Genomic DNA, 7,481 nt, shown 5'->3' with positions numbered 1-7,481 from the left:
CCTGTCCCTCCGCAAAAATGTCCTATACAGGTCAACACAGAGGGGTTCAAATATTTGGGAGTCTTTGTCTCTATGTATCCTTCGGTCAGGTACACCTGGAACCTCCTTCCCCCTGCAGAGGCTTTAGAGTGACATTGCCCACTGGAGGAAGCTTCCTCTCTCGTTGTTGGGTAGGGCAGCCCTCTTTAAGATGATAGCTCTGCCTCGCTTTCTCTATGCCCTGCAAAATACCTTAGATGTTGTGCCAGCTAGCTACTTCCGTGAGATTGAGTGCCTTCAGTGGATTCTGCTATGGGATGGCAGGCCCGCATTGCTCTGAACAAACTGACACTTACTTGGTGCGATGGGGGCATCGGCCTGCCGGATATCAGATGATACTATTGGGCCCCACAGCTGGCTGCGATTAACCATGTCACATATGGCCGAGTTAATGATCCTGTTTATGCCATGGATAGATGGCTTCTCCCCGGGGGCAGGTATCACAGGGCCCTGTATACCCGACCGAAGACACTGGCATTAACAGGGCCAACGAAACATGCAGTCCAGATCTGGCATGTTGCCACAAGTTCCCTGGATTGGAGGGACGAATTAACCATGGCCACCCAGCTCAGGGACTCCGAGAGACTAGGTAAGCTCTGGAGGACAAAAGGTTTCGATAAGTGGGACCTTATAGGTATCTCCACTGTCAAGGATATCTGGGGGAAAGGGAGGATTAAATCCTTCAAGGAAATGCAGAAGGAATATGAACTAGCAAACACCGAATACTTCCGCTATATACAAGTCTGGCACTCGCTTCTCTCGGTATTGCCCGGAGGTATGGAGCCCCCAGAGGCCTCACCTCTAGAGGATAGAATATTGGATGGCCACCTACCCGAAAAGACGATCTACTTGATTTATAAAAAAATAATCAATCACAAAGCTGATCCCCTTGAGGCGTTAAGAGAGAAATGGGTACAAGATGGGGTAGAGCTGGATGACGAAGATTGGCTGACAGCAGTGTCATCCCCAAGGGAAGTTGCCATCCCAGCCCGCCTGAGATTAGTCCAGCTTAAGATTCTACATCGGATCTACATCACGGGACCCGAGCTGGTACGCATGGGACTGTCAGACATGGGGCTATGCAAACGACAGTGTGGTTTACCGGTACCTTTATGCATATCATCTGGGAGTGTGCACACATTACCACCTACTGGCGCGAAATTCATGACACTCTACATAGGGTACTGGGGATGTCTCTGGCACCGGAGGTGCCTCTTGAATATTTGGGAGCCCACTGACTTAAACACCTCACAGACACAATGGACCACTCTGGGTTTAAGCATGGGAAAACAGTTTAGATTGGTGTATGTTTAGGGAGAAAATGACATATCTTGCGAGGGGCTGCCCTCGAAAGTGGTCATTGGTCTGGGGGCCCTGGAATCGCCACAGAGGAGAAATTTGTACGCCTCCCCTTGAAGTTCCCTTTCATTTGTATGTATTGTTTATCCTGTAACCCCCATTGTAGAATCTGCAACTTTGAACGAACCTCTGTACAGTGTCTCTTTTGCTGGTGCTTTATTTCAATAAAAAGTACTATAAAAAAAAAGAACAGAAAATCTATACCACTGGTCCGATATTTTTGCAAACAATATTCGTCCACAGTTTATCCGCCTTTCAGTGTCAAGTATCACAATTTACTAATAGGTCTATACCCATAACACAGGAGAATCCAATCTGAAAGGTTAATCGTCCCATAGCCCCATATGCCACAAATGCAAGCTGTGATAACTCTTGCATTTGTGTCATGTCGGTGTTCACGACTCTTGGGACCAGAGCTCTATTTTCAAAAGAAATGCAACCATATAGTAAGTGGTTCAGAGCCAGCCGCATAGAAGGATGAGTGAGGCATGACAACAATACCGTACTATGCTCTGGAAATGGCGAGATGCAGCACTACACGCCACTCAAAGACACGGCATTAATTGCCCATCTCCAGGGTTACCACAGCACATCACATGATACGAGGTTGCATATTTAAGAAGTAGAAGGAGCAGAGAAAAAATGTAAACACCAAGTGAAAGGGCTCTGGATACGTTTGAGGAGCCCTCACTTCCTGTCACACTTCCTGTCACATAGTCTTGACTTTCTGTCACTTAGTCTTGACTTCCTGTCACTTAGTCTTGACATCCTTCTTAAAATGTTGAGCCCACATGGCATGGCTGATGTTACACAGTAAGGTCCATGCCTCTCCTTGGTACTCAGACTCTTAAGTTGATGTTTGCCAAGTCAGTAATTAGATCTTTGTTATATCATGCACTGATTCCCCGGATGTTCAAGGGGTAAGTCGAGCACGAGTGATTCTGGTGGCAGGTTGAGTGCAATAGGTTTCTGGCAGCTTACCTCATCAACTCTGTAGTGTGCCCTCTCTAGGACTAAGGGGGCTGTGGTGTAGCTGCAGCTGCCGCCAGTACTAATGAGGACACAGTGGCAATGAATGTCTTGCAAAGACGGCTTGCTGGTGGCCTCACATTTCAGTGGTGGTAAAGGATGGGTAGTTCTGCTACTCTGTACCTACTCTGTATTTCCATGGCACAGGCACCTCACGCCACTGTACTCAAACACATGTCAACCTTCATTCATTGTCATTCTAGGCCGCCACATCTCTGTTTCTGAAAAATTTAAGTTTCAGTTCTTGGTAAACATCCCATTTGTGAGTAAATCTTCCCAAGCCATTCTCTGGTAGTGACAGTCTTAAATTTCCTTCCATCTGACTAACCCATGGTATCCATTCTTGTCCATCACTTGGCCTAGAGCAAGTCTCCAAGCTGCACCTATCTAGTCTTTTTGTCCCTTACTTTTAGAGCCAAGACAGTGAACAGAGTGGTGTACAGGGTGTTTCAAAATACAAAACGGAGTGATATGAGTGCTGACCTTTCCATTGAGAGCCTATGCTTCAAGTTACATTGACCGCTGTTGGCTGGCAACAATACATGTATTTCCATTCAAGTGAGGCAGCATTTATAATGTCAACGCACTTGTTCTATGGCTTGTCAATATTACAGATTCCTTTCCTTCTAGGATGACTTTAAAAGGTTCATAGGTATCCCTATTTGCTTACTTGGATGTTCGTGCTTTGGCTTAGCAGTATTTTGAATCAAACTTATGCCTCCTTGTATAACTAAAGTTTCATTAAATCAAGGGCCAGGACTTTAGGTATACATTCTGTATACACTGTGTTAATCTCGATGCCTACTGGATTTACTGCAACCAACCAAATTTGCTCAACGCAAATATCACATCTTTTTCCCCCACAGAGTACTCTCCCTATATTGTTGCAGTCATTTCTATCCAATGTGATATTGTTTAGCTAGTTTTGGTCTGTTCTCCCTGTTCTGCCTGTGATCTGCTAGTCTTCAACAGATATTACCTGTATACATGTATTCCCAAAAACTTTTGCTGCTCCAATTCATTGCAGTCTGGTATCGAGTCTTGGATCCACTGGGACTGTTGATGCACAGTCAATAGTTATTACACATCATCTTAGTTTTACACAGACCACCACAATTAAATTCATATCTGAAATAATTTGAGAAAATATATAATTGTTCACAGCCACGATCACATACCCGTCGGCTTGCTTAGTGTATGAAATATTATTTTGATTATGTATTTGTGCGTTTTTTTATACAATAATTCTCATTTTACTTTTGATAATTGCCTTTTACCTTTAGTGACTAAATCTGTAACAAGTATTACCGACATGACATCTTTAGCGAGCCAACCACAGGGTAGAAAGAACTCTGATCTACACAGTGAAATATTCGTGTCTCTTCAATTTTATCCTAAACACATATGCAGTAATTTAGTCAGGGTGGTCAATGTAACATCCTTGGGCAATGTTGGTATATTCTACATGCAGGGCCCCAAGCTTAACTGCATTTAGGATAGCTGCCCCTAGCTGGTCCCCATTCGTGCTATGTCTCCTGTCTGACCTGAAGCTGGCTTTTCTTTCCAGTGACTGCAAGCTTGAATCTTGTGACCCGGTTGGCCCTCGTGGAGTCAGTTCCCCTACAGCTCCACCCTTCACCTTCCAAGTATTGTATCTGCAAGCAAGGAGGCCACACGCAACAGATGAAGGTCATTTACTAATTCCATATGCTGTACTCTACAATACACCTCTATAGGCATGCAGTTCCCCCAATGAGGTCAGATTTGCTTCTCTTGTTTTCTTTAAAGTTTTGCATATAAATTATACAAGACTATGATTGACTATGATGTGCATATGGGTCCCATCCTTCAAAAAACGTGTTTAGATGGAAGAATCTTCAACCAAATCTGATCTCTCAGCCATAACAAATATCATAAAGATTCAACTGCCAGGAAATAACATTAAACACAATTGCATTCAGATAGACCTAAAAAATTGATTACATCTGATCTCTCAGACGGAACAAATATCATAAAGATTCAACCGCCAGGAAACAACATTAAACACAATTGCATTCGGATAGACCTAAAAAAAAAAGATTAGAAATTCAAAATATAGAGTCGTTAATTTTGTTTTCATTGTATTTATCTACTTGTATTTTTCTCTAAATATTTAGAATTTATCAGTGTAAGTGATGCATACAGAATCTCAAATACGATGTAATCTGACGTAGAATAATGTTTCGCTATGGTTACCAATAATAAGGTACACTAAACATATTTTTGAGAAAATAGTAGATTGTGAGTCTCTGCAATTTGACAGTGCAGAGTACTAACTAATCATTACTTTTTACAATATATTTGCAGATATGTTTTAACAACATGGTATGATGGAAAGACGAAAGGAAGGACCTTATCTGGCAGCTCACAGGAATGGCACGTAGGCATTCTCGTGCTCCTGATTGCTGATAACTCGGTAATTCCACATTTTTTGGCCAATAAACGGCGATTTCGTTTTAGCTTTTAGCTGGTGGAATGCCTGGAGCTGGATTACCAGAATCTGCTTTTCCCACATTATTGGTCATTTCACAGTCGGCCAGAAGCATGGTTTCTGTCCAAAAAGGGAGATACATAGGACTCACGTGGGGGCCTAATGCACGTGTTTTGTGCATTGAGAACTTTTTTCACATCTTAGATATTCAAAGAAATCTCTGAGCCCTGGATCCTAAGAACAACCCACGTGTCACCTGCATGTAGCCTGACAGATCGCTTACTTGTGCACAATGAATCAGCTTAGGAAAACCTGAATCATTCACCTGCATTTATAAATGCACAAACTGGCGTTAGTGGATTCAGGAAGGGCGAGCACACTCTCTTTTTACAGATCAAGCTACGTTGGCTGTGATTTTTCTTTTTTTTTGCAACAATTAAAATTGCAAAAGCCAATGGTTTACGCTCCTTTTTCTCCACTGCAAAAAAATGCAAAAAAATTATGCAGCAGGTATTATGTTCTTTTTTTCGTATACTCATTAAAACCAATATCCTAGAATGTCGCATGACTTCTGAAGAGGTAGACTCTATTATTAGATCACACCATGGCACCAGGAGGAATCTATTACAGATAAATGAGTGGAGACAAGCATAATAAGCACAGTGGCCGTGCTTGGAGTCTGCAGTCTCGCTGCGAGGTCCTTATCTTCAGTTAAGAGATTTTTCAATCTTCACCGAAAAACATATCCTGTCAAGGAAAGGCGGGGATGCAGTTCCATTCACCTCACAGGAAGTAGACGTGAGAAGGCTGGTCACACTGACATATTAGCGGTGTTCTCGTGGCATGAAGCGCTTTACAAACAGTGCACAAAATATGGATACAAGATATTCTCTTTTTTCGCGTGGAAATAAGATCTTTTCTTTACTTGTAAAATTAGAACGTTACAAAGGGTTGCTTCTGAAACCCCATAAAACATTGGTCACAAAAAAAAACGAGCCATATATTTTAATACAATTTGGTCGTTCAACTCCGATTTCGTATAAAATAAATATTAACATTGCACTGTGTGAATGCCTGTAACGTTCTTCATCAAAGACACAGCTTCTATAGCTAAAAGAAGACGTGCTAAAGTGACAATAAAGAGAAGCATACACCCACGAATGCATAGGAGACTTTCAAGTAGAGTTATGTGTCGTCATCATTGGTTAATCTTGATGCTGTCATCTATGAGTAGAACTCAAAGCAGCTCAATGTTAAGGTTGAAGATGACAGGAGTCAGTATGGAACCTTGCAGAACTTTTGTGACCTGGTGATGCTCATGTGAACAAACTGGTGTGGTTGGAAAGGTAAGAGGAGGACCAGTGAAAGGCATTGCAGTTGAATCCCATTCAAGACTACTGGGTGCTTTTGAGGATAGAGTGTTTGACTGTGCTGTAGGCAGCGGAGAGGTCCAGCAACATCAAGAGCCAGGTGTAATTTTCCAAGAGTACATCGTTTACGATGAGTAAGGTAGCGGTCTCCATGCTGTATCATGAGGTGAAGCCAGACTGGTAGTCATGCAGAATGTGGTTAGCATTGATCTAGGAGTTAAACATAGTCTGGTTTTTCAATGATCTTGCGGATGACTGGTAAGTGAAAGATGGGCCAGTAGTTGACAAGGTCATCAGGGTCTACCGTATACTGTTTTTGGAGTATGTTTACCTGGCTTGTCTTGAGAGCTACTGGGAATATGTCTTAAGTAAGGTAGGCATTGACAATGTAAGTAGGGGTAAAAGAGCATCCCCAGAGACAGCTTTGATGAAGGATGATGGTAAGGCATAATCTGCATACGACGCTCAGTATGTCAGAGAGATATAAGAGACTTGGGGCTTTGAAAGCTGACCTTTGTAGGATTCTATGGGAAATGGTGGGTTTAAGAGATGAATCAGGCTTGGTATTGTTGCTGTATTGTTTGATCTTCTGTATTTTTCACTAAAGAAGAGGTTGATGGAATTGCACTTTTTTGTAGAGTGAGAAATAGATGGGTCAGGCTGGGGGGTGATGCAGTGCTTGATTGTCTTGAATAGTGTTCTGCTTCTGTTAAAGGGTTTATCGATGGTGGTTACTATTGAATGTAGGAGAATTAACAGGTGTGCTGACATTTAGTTTGCAAATGTGAGAGTACTTAGTGTGAATTATGAATGTGGTGAAGGCAAGATCTGCCTAACGAACCAATAATTCAAGGGTCATGTGGTTGTAAGTTACTCATCTAAAGAGTATGAGATGTGTGAAAGAGAAAGTTAAAGTAACAGAGGGAAGGAACAATGCATTTGTAAAAGAAAAACTAGCACCAAGGGGAGCGCCAGGGGGAGCAATGAATGAGCTGCAGGTGGGGGAGCAGCACAGAGAATGCAGGGGCATGGATTTTAGTCAGGAAGCATAAGACAAGACAAAGCGGAAAAAAGACATGCACTTGCATGGAGTTCTGCAAGAGAAAGAAAACAGTTGTTCCTTGAGGTGGACCTGCATAAGACACAAGTCTTCCCATCAAAAGGTGGGTAAAGATGTCATGCTCCAAAGGAGGAACAAACAAAAAGCAAAGGAA

The sequence above is a fragment of the Lissotriton helveticus genome, chromosome 1_1 (assembly GCF_964261635.1).
Source record: "Lissotriton helveticus chromosome 1_1, aLisHel1.1, whole genome shotgun sequence".
Taxonomy (NCBI): domain Eukaryota; kingdom Metazoa; phylum Chordata; class Amphibia; order Caudata; family Salamandridae; genus Lissotriton; species Lissotriton helveticus.
This window is presented reverse-complemented; position numbering follows the sequence as displayed.